General features: G+C 42.5%; 1 protein-coding gene across 3 annotated transcripts in view; it reads left to right on the top strand.

The window, feature by feature from the left end:
- The first annotated feature begins 9,798 nt into the window (after positions 1-9,798).
- Positions 9,799-12,052, top strand: part of LOC118780478 (nuclear receptor coactivator 3-like) — a 58,281-nt gene continuing 56,027 nt past the window's right edge. For 2 of the 3 annotated variants that reach the window (XM_036532995.1, XM_036532993.1), the window contains exon 1: positions 9,799-9,870. The gene's annotated coding sequence lies outside the window, so the exon portion shown is untranslated. The remainder of the gene's footprint in view (positions 9,871-12,052) is intronic. The other variant, XM_036532994.1, reaches the window with a different exon arrangement.

The raw sequence follows: 12,052 nt of genomic DNA, 5'->3' as shown, positions 1-12,052 counted from the left end.
GCAGAATTGATTTTCTGTAGGAAAGATACAGCCAAGGCTTGGTAGAGCAGGGCTCATGGGACAGGCTGAGAAACCAGTTGTCCTGACTGAAAGAATGGTGGGCCAGTTTTTGGTGCACAGGGTAATGTAGTGGAGTGCCTCCTGGGTTTGTGTTATGTTTTGTTTTATGTCATTTGGAAGGTTATTAGTAGCTTGGCAATTGACATTTGTGAAGCAAACGTCAGAAAAAAACGTGATATAAATTCAATCGAAGAGCATCTGCTTCAAGAGACTTTTGGTCAACTTTAGTACAAGCATTTCGTGGCCTTGTTATGTCCAGTGGAGGATTTGCCGTTTTTGTTTTTCTTTTTTTTTTTTACAGTGCTTTGCATACTCTTCCTACATGAACAGCAGTGCAAAGCAGATTTATGCATTTGATCCAAACAACACAATTCTTCAAGTGTCCTTAAACAGAATATTGTACCAACCAACTCGCTGTTCACCCAGACTGGCGATGGGAAGGCTCTCTGCATATGTGCATGTTTGTCTTTGTGTGTGTCTTTATGTTAGGAAGGGGACAGCCCTGTTTTCGGTACATAACTTACCATAGGTGGCAGTATGTGTTGCTTCTACGTCGTCATGAGAGCTACGCGAGGGAATTGGTTTGGTCTGCAAGTCTGTTTTGATTTGTTTTGGGATTTTTGTTTGTTTGTTTGTCTTCTCTTTCGTTGAATTGTGAAATGATAATATCGTAACTTGTAACAAAGTATTTTTTTTTTTCAAGGTTCAGTGTGTTCTGCAAATACAATCGTGATTTCTCTTTTCACTTTTTTCCCCCTTACCATTGTACCCCCCACCCCGCGTCTCAGCAGGATACTACATCCGGAGAGCGAGACGTGGTGTGCTGCTTCATTTGCCAAATGATTTGAAAGAGACTTATTCCTTCCCAGTGATTTTGATATTGCTATCTGCAGATATGAACTGAAGGTCCCTAACCTTTAGACTTCTCTAACCTTATTTCCTCCTCAGCCCTCTCGGCAGGTGTTTTCATTGAGTGATTAATGAGCTACTGATCCGCTCCCCAGATTAAGCCTAGCTTTGGTAGCTCTGTTCTGAAAGAACCAATGAGCTCGGCTTAGCTTCACAGTGGAGCTCCTCTTTGAGTCTAGCCGTGTGGTTGTATCTCTTTTTAATTGCAGGGAATACGGAAGTGCAGTGACTTATGTCTGGATGGTTGGCAATAGTCCATGTGTTTTCTCAGCGGGAAAAGAATATGGAAGCATCATGAACATTTCCTGAGAAATTTCAGCGGCTCAGCAAGTATTATTGTATGGGGATCTCTGGGCTCAGAATGCTAAACACAGCATAGTTTTACTCCATGTAGTAGTATCATAGGAGGGAAGGAGTGTTTGACATGTTTCTAGCCTGTTACTGTCTGATGTGAAAAAAATCTATATAAATATAGGGACATTACTGAAAAGTCTTGTCAGATTTTTAAAACTATTTTTATAGAATTGAAACTGTAGAAAGTTCAGCTTCATTATATTTATAATTTTGAAGCCTCATTAGTGATTTTCTTTTTTACAAATATGATAAAAGTGAAAGCATACTTCTCTGAAAGTGTGGGTCCAAAAGACACAAAAAGCTTTTATATCCCAGAAACATCTATAAAGGCAACACAAGATCCGGCTTGACTTAAATAACTGTGGCAAAGTCACATGACTGAAATTCGATCTGCGAGTGGCATGCTGTCCGCCCGCTCAAATTCATGAGGAGGAAAATGTAAAACTTTACATGGCTAGCAGCAAAGCTGGATTCAGGTTATTTGTTTGCCTTTTTTAAATTTTCTCACATATGGTTTGAGTTTGAGGTGCATCCCGATGAAGCTACCAGGAGTCAGGACCCAACCTATTTCTGTCATGAGATGCAATTGAAGCTTTTTCTGATGGCCAAGATAACATCGATGTAGTAGGTATACAGTCACCTTTTTCACTTGAAGTACAGCTTTTTAATATACAACATAGCACAAAATAAATGGAGGTGTTCATTTTATTTAGCATTGTTATTTTGTCACAATTAGTTGGTCATGATGAAATCTTTGGAGCTGCTCTTGAAATTTTAATATGCTAAATCTGTCTGTATATCTGCAGTCAATTTGACACAAATTTGGTAAGACATTCTATGAGGAATCATCAGATGAATGCCTTCAAATTGACAGTTCTGCCCAACAAAAACTAAAAGAATATGCACCAAAGTCTGTTCAAGTTTTACAGCAGATTCATTGAACTTAATCAGATTTATTTTTCACTGTGATATTTTATATGCACTGATGTGTTTTTCAGTTGCTTGCCTATAGGTGTTCCGATGTATTGGTTTTTATAAAAGGTATTGACACTGATGTGTTCTTGAGCGTATGTATTTATGCACATCTTTTTTTTTTTTTTTTTGTTCAAATAAAATCTTTATTGACTAACCAGAAAACTGTCACCACTGCACTGTGTGAAGATGTACAGTGATTGTGTTCAGAGGGACTGTAGCACAGAAAACCAGCCCGGGTAGAGCTCATACTGAAAACAGTAGGATCTGACCTTTTTGAGAGAGCTGCAAACACAGGCAGTAGACTGGCTCTAGCTGGAGTTATAAGACAGGATAATGCACTGATCTGATCGATGGAAAAGTAGGTAACAGTCGTTGTGATGGAAACACAGCTGGGCTTTGCACCCCCACCCCCCTTTTTTTATTGTGTGGGTGCAGTGAGATCGAGCCTGTGCCTTAAAGAAGTTGCCCACTAGAAGGAGCCCTTGAACTTCCCTCCAGACAGACACTGACAGCCTAGCAGAGGACAGCCACATGCAGCCACTGCATTAATAAATCACCACACATATGTAATGCCTGGGAAGAGCTTTCTTCTGTGGAAACACTCAGCCCAGAGAAAAAGGGAGGGAGAGAAAAGAGCAACCATTGGCTAGAAATAAAAAACTAGAAATCACACTCTGTGTATATAAGGTCTCGAGCTGTTCATCTGGCAAGTAAGAAACAATTGGGTCTTAAAATATTTTTAGACAAAATGATTAATTGGTAAAAAAACTTGCATTGGAAAAAAGTCACCGTTTTTGGATTTGCCCGCCCACTAGGTGCGTTATATAATCCAACAGAAGGACAAGAGTGCCCTTTACCTTTTTTCTCCCCCCCTCCCTTTTTCTCTTTCCCTCCTGTTCTCTCCCTTTCTCCCCTGCCTTCAAGCTGTTAATTAATCCACAGCTCTCATGGAGTGATTTGCTGAAAAAAAACTATATCACCTGACACACAACATACCTAGTGTGTTTCTCTTATACACCCACTCCTCCTGCAAGGGGGAATCCCGGTGGGTCTCCACTCAAGCCCTTTGTTGTTGCCTGTTGGTCACTCTTTGTAGTTTAGCTCTGATTACCACTGCGCAGCAGCCCTTCTCTTAAATGGAGACGTGGCGTGTGTCATTTTACAGTCGAAAACCATTGTTTCGAAACACAACGTCAACCCTTCAGTCTCAATCTGTTCACAGGAGACAAATCTGAGAAAAAGATTTCCCTCCCCCCCCCCTTTCATCCAATGAGAATGAATCTGTCACTGAATTGTGCAGATTATGTTTAATTTCCATATAAATTAGCTTCATTAAAAAAGGAGTACTTTCTTATTTAACGTAGCTCATTTGGAATTCTGTATTTAATAAGACATGTAATTTCATGCTCACAGACTAATAGCCAATAATTAGTGGAACCAGGATATCATGGTTTCGTGTATGAGCTGGGAGTCAATCTTTGCGGAGGGCAGTGGTCCCATCGCCCCTCGTATGTCTCCATCTCTCCCCTCATTCATCCGCAGCTGCTCAGATTGCACTCATGCTACTGACCGAGCTCCCAGAATGCTTGTGCTTCACCCTCGCTCAGGCTGGGAGCCAGTGAATGGAATCAAATGGGGGAATTTTTAATTAAGTCCTGCAGCAAATTTCAAAGTTATGATCACCGTTGCTGGCGCCACGGAGCATTGGCTGTTTCATGCGTTATGGTTCATCCTCTGGGCGGCATTCTAGAAATTCATCCACATTCAAACCTTTTGGCCTAGTGTGTGCACATGTGGAAGTTTTGCTTGTCACATTCTGCTGTCTCAATAGAGAGGATATATTTCAATTACAGAGGGGGCAAGAACTTTTCTGAGAGAAAACTGAGGATGCACAAAGAATGATCGGGAATACAAGGTTACATGGTGGAAAAAGGACGCAGTGCATGTTAGTGCACACTGACAGTGTGCTGCAAGGATCTCTAAACGGTGGGTGTGTGTGATGCACCCCTTGCATATAGAAACGGCGCATGCAGGGAGGCAGTGGACTGGTCACCAGCGCTCTCCCCTGCTGGTGATAGTGCTGATTAATATTTCAGCCTCCAGGAGGAACCATGTGGTGGATCTGTGTCTTGCCCGCGGACAGGCAGTGAGCCGACGGGCTGCTCCTCAGGATTTAGGAAGCGGGTAGGGAGCATGCCAGCACAGTGAATCTAGGCCACGCCAGCGAGAGAGAGAGAGCGCGAGTGCGTCCCCTCCTGCCTGTGATTTATCGCCGTGTGAGCTCGCAAGCGCCGTGCCTGACCACCGATATTTCAGCCTCTCGCATAATTGCGTTCTCTGCCTCCCTGTCTTTTTCCTCCTTCCAAATCTGTTTCCACACATGCGCTGTTTCTCCCTCTCCGTCTCTCTCCTCTCTCTCTCTCTCTCTCTCTCTCTCTCTCTCTCATGCTGTCTCTCTCCTGTCTTGCAGTTGTCTCATTTCTATTCATGTGAGGTGCTGGTGAACTTTTTTTCCCTGACAGGATTGGAGAGAAGTGGAGGCAGAGAGCCCTCCCACCACCCCACCTCTCCCTGTTCTCCCCTCATGACCTTCCCACCACCCTGCGCTGTGAGCCCCAGCCGAGGGCCCTGCTCCAGTGCACCGCCAGGGAAGTGCTGAGTCTTTCACTGCAGAGTACAGTGCATGTGTCACAGTGACCCCCCCCCCCCAAACACCTTATCATTAAGGCTGGGAGGATGAAGTTCAGCACGGGCTGACCATAAACCCACTGCTATCGGTTGGGGAGGTAGACTGGGGATCACTCAGGTGAAAATCTAAGTGACAATGAGTGTGTGTGTGTGTGTGTGTATGTGTGTGTGTGTGTGTGTGTGTGTCTGTGTGGGTGGGTGGGTGGGTGGATGAGACAGAAATAAAGAAGAGCACCAAAGATTGTCAACAGGGATGGATTGCTCTCAATTGGCAGGCGTAAGTTTTATGTGCTGTGATTAGCAGGTACAGTGGTTGCTCTGGAGAGTGGTTGTTTTGGAGCATTCGCAATACCTTGACACAGTCTTTTGAAGTGCTACACAAACAAGCAAAACAAAATCATTCCTCTGACTTCCAGTTCTGTTTAAGAACTTAGTCACCCATCTCAGCCTTGTTCCAAAGCACTCTGCCCTACTTGAAAAATGAAAGTTTAAATATAAACATGATCGCATGTAAGTTAAATATTAGTGACAACCATGTGCCCCCTCATGTACAATGAAACTGAATATATGACCAGTATTGTATGGGTTTTATTTTGAACAAACCATTCTGGATTTTATTTTGCTGGTGGACTGTAACCTTGGAAATGATTAATTAGGGTGTTAGGTATTAGGTTGCAACGTCATGCACAGCGACTAAGCCTGCTGAAGATGTCCCTTAGAGATGGCAATCTCTGACTAACATTACAGTCATTACTCACTAACAGTAAAGACCCTAGTGTCACTGTATTGGAGCAGGAGACTGTCCTGGCATTATTCTTTCTCTAGAACAATAGAGGAATATAGCCTGATTTTTGTAAAAAAAAAAAACCATTTAAATTAGTATTTGAATGTAAATATCTATTTCAAAGGAGCGGAAAATATAACTGCATATCTTCAATTTGCCTCCCCTCAACACCGACCTCCATATTGGCTCTAACAAGAGCCCGGTTTGGCAGGGCAATGCAGTCTTTCCTCTCCATTGCCTGAGATCTGGCTGTAAGTCTTTCTCCAGAGGGGAAAATGAGTGTTCTGTCAGACAAAGACCTCCAGGACGCCCAATGGCAGACGTCCCTGTGGGTTAATTATAACACATGCAGATGGGGTGCTGAAATGATCGCTGCTAATAACTTTCCTCAGATTCTCTGTGCAGTCGCTGATGGAGAAAACATGTCTCCGGCTGCAGGTCTGTCAGTGCAGCTGGGGTCCAGTGCACCGTGGCTGCCGACAGCGCTGACAGGGAGGCCATGTCCTCCTGCACACACACACACACGCGCACACACACACAAGCACACAGCTGTGCAGACAGCACACACCACCTGCAGGTCACATGTATTCGTTTATGACAGTGGTAGACAAGGCGTATGCATGTTGCCCGGTGTACTATAATTGTGCAGTTCTCTTGTTCTCTCCTCATTTCAGCTCTAACCTCTGCCCACCTTTTTTTGTTTGTAAGATGTTTGACAGTGCAAGCAACCCCCTAAACATTTGTTTACTTTCTCACAGTAGCTTTGAATCGTTTCAGAGGAGCCACTCAAAATGTGCTGAGTGGGGGGATGCAGACAGACCTTGCCATCTTTGAAAGAAGAAAATCGGCATCGCCCACGGTTGCATAATAATTTCACCGAGGTGACTCCATGCACGCTGCAGCAGGAGAGTGTCTCAGAGCTCCGTGACTTGTGTCTCCTCTGGACCATGCACTGCATGGGCAGGGAAAGATGGGTGACGCTGGAGATCACAGAGGGAGAGGAGTCAGCTGTCTTGCTCATTCTCTCTCCGTCTCCCTCCCCCCTCTGATCAGCCCTGCTCATTTCACCTGTGTGCAGTAGTTTTCCATTCCCTGTGGTGGCTGTTCCTGGATCTTCTACCTGTTTTGAATGTTAAACAGCACATCTATCCCCCTCCTCCTGTCACCAAAGCCTGGAACGTCTCCACATCCATTTCAGTGGGTGTGTCACCAGATGTGACTTCTTACGTAATTATTCATCTGACTATTACCTTCTCTGTGGGTCTATTTCCTGTTGCTGTACCTATCAGTTAAATATCCACACAACTGTCAATCTCTCTGTGTCTCTTCTATTTATGATTCAGCTATTATGTTTCATGTTTTATATATTGCTTCCATATTTTAAATCACCTGTATTTTATAAGGTGGATCCCTTCCCTCTGTTATTTTCGAGGACAGTTGGTTTGTTTTACTATAATACATGTGAACAAAGAATTGGTCTTATGGTAAATGGCTTATTTTCAGTACTTCTAACTTCATATCACTGTCAGAGATAGCCATGTTGATCCTGTGTACACATTTTATTTGTTTGTAACCTGATATAGAACCTCTTCCATTCAATGCCTTGTTACATTGACTGTTGTGTCCTAAACAGAACAACATTAATAATTAATAGCGAAGGGAAGAAATACTGATAATCTTCTCAACAACACTATAATTATTTCCTGTTAAAACTCTCTTGCTTTAAAAAAGAGAGTCATCCATTGTAGAATGTCATTGAATTTGCTTGTTCAGACCAATTACTGCTCACCTGGTAACCTGACACTGTAAGGCAGAATGTTTTGTGTACAGATCTCTGGTGAACACCATTGCATTGTGGGGGTGGGGTAGGGGGTTTGGCCAGAGGGTGTGGGGTGGGCAGATGAGACTGTTGTTTTTTTTTCCTGCAGGTAGAGCTATCTGCTACATAGATACAGTGGAGCAGGGGATTATTTCTTAGTCTCCAAGCAAAGGGATAGACAAAAGCACTCACACTTATCAAGAGTGGGCAGTCAGGAGCTGCTTTGCATTGTGTGTAGTGGGGGAAGGGGAACAAACAGAGGACTGTGGCCCTGGCGTATCTCCATGGAATGTAAACAATACTGCTCTGGTAGACTTTTGATCAAGTGGAATCAATGCAAATTGATTCATTTTAAATCACTCATGGTCACCAGCCTGTAGTGGCAAATACCTTGTCTGTAAAAAAAAAATGCATCAATGATCAATTAACAAATTTGTCAGTGACACATACATGTCCTATAGTACATGTCAGTTGGTTGAATGTGATCCAGCTAATTACAAGCAGGCTTCTACAGAAAACGGGCTTATTTTGCAAGATTTCTTGTGAGAGAATGCACCTTTCCATGAAACGGCGTAAGCGTCCCGGAATCCCTCAACTAGTTGTGCAGAGATGGGTTTAAAAATATGACTGAAAATATGGGGCACATTTTCAAATGCATAATTAGAATGAGCTGTTTGTCCTACAGCAGTAAAGACATGTTGAGATATGTGTTGCTAAGCTCCTGCTGACACACAACACTGCTGAAGCAATGAACATCACAGCTTTCACCTCTTCCACAGCGCTGTCAGCAGGCTAAATATCTAGTTGAGGACATGTAAAAATATTGCCTTTATTATACATAAGTGTCTTTGGTCTTCTGCAGGTCTTTGTCCTGTTATTGATCATATGTGTACATGTGTATATGTATATGGTAATTGTGGTATAATACTCCCAGGCAAGGGGCTGCAAGGGCTGATTACCAAGTGCTGTTATCTTCTGTCCAACCACTCTTCTCCCCTTCCCCCTCCCTCCCTCTTTAGCACTGTATCCCTCCCTAGATCAGTTGAAATCCTACACTGGTGTGCCTGAGATCACCATGGAGACCAGTTTGGTGCTATCTACCACTGCTCCTGTTGGAAATAAGGCAGGTGCCAGTAGTGTCCCAAGCACCAGGATACTCAGCATTGACATGACTGCCACATTGACACAGGAAACACTTCCATATGGACCTTTCATATGATGTCATGCTTAAGACAACAGGCAGTGCATATTTAATTTTCCCCAAACTTAAATGAGGGACTTATAAGGTAATGTTGTCACAGTAATCGGTTCTTGAATTAGAATTCACTGACAAACACAACAGCAGACCTAAGCCATTTTTCTCTCCTGCCCTGGCAGCACATAAAACTTACATATGACTGCAAAAATACTCTCTCCACCGATACTGTTTACGACTGACACTGTTTTATTTGTATGGGACTTTGATTGTATAAGTGTGTGGACAATTGTAAACATTATTTAAAACAGTATTAAAATCGAAAACTTTATTGAACGTTTAAATTTACTTGCAATGTCGTAATACACGTAATGAAATGTCTCGCTGGTAATGCAACCACTACTCATGACATGCACAGAAAACTTTAATTTGAGAATTAAATTGAGGGGAAAGAAAACAAACAACAATATACAATATACATACATACATACATACATATGCGCGCCTCAGAATAAATAACAATACAAAATAATCCCTCGGGTCTGCTGCTAATATTAGTGCATAAATTATTTCACAGCAGTTAAAGGTGACAGAATCAGACAACAACTAGCTGGCTACTGTTTTTTTAAAGTTTAGTTTAGCACAATCCCCCCTAACCCCACCCCCTACCTTTAACAAAAGTATTTGCACTAAATTGTGTGCGAATATAATTATTAAGAATTTCAGACGTTTGCGCCAGACAGATTCTTGGTAACCTCCAGAGTGCCTCTCAGGTTAGCTAAAAATACATACAGTAGCATTTTTGCTCTTATATTGTTACTGCTAACCATCGCCACCGGAGTTCTGTTTCTTTTTATGAGGGGATTCATGTACTTGTAGTCCATTTTGAGGCGGCCTAGAAGACGGTAGATGAATGGCATGCGAGATGAACAACTACGTTACCCACAAGCCATATCGCTCAGGCACAAGCTGGCTTCTTGCGCTAAGGGAGTGTTTCCCATTTAAACAAACACAGGACTGAAGATGGCGGAGAGTTAATAGTGGGAAAAAAGAAACTGGTGTGCTGAAAGGAATACATTGAATTTGGTAAGTTTGTCGTTGTTCTCTTCAATAGATTTTTACTTTCCACGCTGCGAGGTTTAGCGCAAAACGTTATTGCTTCTGCTTAGGTATGACGAAAATTCAGACTTCGTTTTCACAGATGTTCGTTTGGTCTTAGCTCGCTACACCAGTAACAACCCATTCTGTAGTGCGGTGCATGCTCGTTTATTTTGAAGGTGAAGAATTTATCAACTACTTTGCATGGGTCTTTAAAAACGGAGTTCAGTGTGAACACTCCACTCAGAGTTATTTTTCACACATTAGCTGGCTACATTAGTTGTGTTTAATTTTCATAACCATTGTGCAGCACTAGGGTTTATTTGTTTTATTTTGTGAAGTTTGCATGAAGGGAAATTGTTAACGTAAAGAGAAAAAGTGTACTTCATTAAATTAAGCAATCGCATCATATCATACAAAACGCCAAACTAATTTGATTTGATTTCCTAAAATTGCTTTTGCAAACTTGTATGTTAGGACATGTTGCTTTCATCCAGTTCGCTAGCTAGCATAATTCACAGGGGTTGGCTGCTAGCTTGATCGCTAAATGAACTTATCGTGCTAGTCGCTTAGAATGGATAGACGGCTGTCCACATCGTCTAAGCCAGCTTTCTTCATAGCGTTACCCCCTCCCCGTTGACATAGTTTCGTCTGTCCTATGAATGCAAAGTTTGGACAGCGATTTAGTCTGCATGATCAAGCAAATATGTTAGAGTAGCTGGCTAGCATGAATATCCGCAAGTTTCAGAGGAGACACCCTTTTCCTACACTAAACCGGGCGAGCTAGCAAGCTATCACCTTGATACTTCACGGTTCTGTATGGGAACTTTAGCATATTAAAATTAGACGGAAATGCATTTCATTTTATAGTTGAGACTATGTCGTCTCGACTGAAAATGGTTATTCATTCATTAGATTGCCAATTGGATAGCATTGTAAATATTGTTTTGTGGAAGATAGCAAATCGGATCGAAATCGCTGTGGGCTAGCAAGATAGCTAACACCTCCAACAGTGTCGGGTAAATCTGCTAGACTAGAGTGTAGCGTTAGGTAGCTCAACCAGCTGGAGTTCAGCTAACGTTAACAAGAGGATCTTCCGATTTTTGATTAATTGAAGTACGATGTAGTTAAAGGACATGTAACGTAAAAGGTGTCGCTAGATAGCCTAAGAAATTTACCAAACTAGTTATCTACATATTTATTTTTAGGAACTCTCTTTATAATTGTGTCGTTGGAGCTACCAGCTCCATAGCGACAATTGCAGCTAGCCACCTAACTGTGCAGCCAGCTGGTAAGATGGGAGGGTGGCTCGTTGTCTGCGTGTTGTATGTTTGAAGTCGCCTGGTTTAACGTTGGGTAGAGCAGGGCTACAAGTCACCAGGCCACGACCTTTTCAGCCTGGTTTAGGTTGTGTCTGCATAATTGCAATTACTTGTAATGTTAATAATGGAAACAGTACCGACCCATGATCCTGGCATGTTGAGTCAGCCGATGTAAACTACACGCGCTAGCTCTGTTGATAAGGGAGAAATACGCTTGCTGTGCATGTCTAATGGAGATTCATTTTTACACCGTTTTCTCTTTAGTAAAACTGTTTAAACATACAATGGTTCAGTGCTTTTCGGGGTAGCTAACATGTGTGTGCCTTGTAGCAACGTAGCAATGGCTGGGAATTTAGGTTTCAGGTGAGGAAAATCAAAACATAGAACTTCGGCTAGTTCTCACCTCCCGGTAAGGTTTAACTCCGCGCTGGAAGGCGAGCTGTCGTTTGCTGTTTTTCGAATACCCTACAAGTATTGCAGGACTGTATTCCTTTTCACTGATACTGTCAACAAACATTGCTTTATGTGTCTGTTTATGCAGCAGCTGATGAAGGGCTTCAGTGGATAGGCAGTGAATGATGTCGCGGTTTAGGTGACACTTTTTACCAAAATATATTCTGTGGTGAGAAGTCAAATACTCCACAAGTGACGGATTGTACTGTGATTGCAGTGTTTTCTGATGGAAACGCTAGTGCTTCGTGGATTCTTTTGGCTAATGAGTAAAAAGCCTGTCTTCCCTTGTGGAGAACTCTACACTGTTACGGTGCTTCTCCCTTCTCTCTTGGTTAGCTCACGGTGTCTCCGTTCTCAGGCTTACTGCAATGGGATGTGAATCCATCTCATCTTCT

This window comes from Megalops cyprinoides, chromosome 7 (genome assembly GCF_013368585.1).
Source record: "Megalops cyprinoides isolate fMegCyp1 chromosome 7, fMegCyp1.pri, whole genome shotgun sequence".
In the NCBI taxonomy this organism is placed as follows: domain Eukaryota; kingdom Metazoa; phylum Chordata; class Actinopteri; order Elopiformes; family Megalopidae; genus Megalops; species Megalops cyprinoides.
Note: the sequence above shows the minus strand (reverse complement) of the source record. Positions and strands in the feature narration are given on the sequence as shown.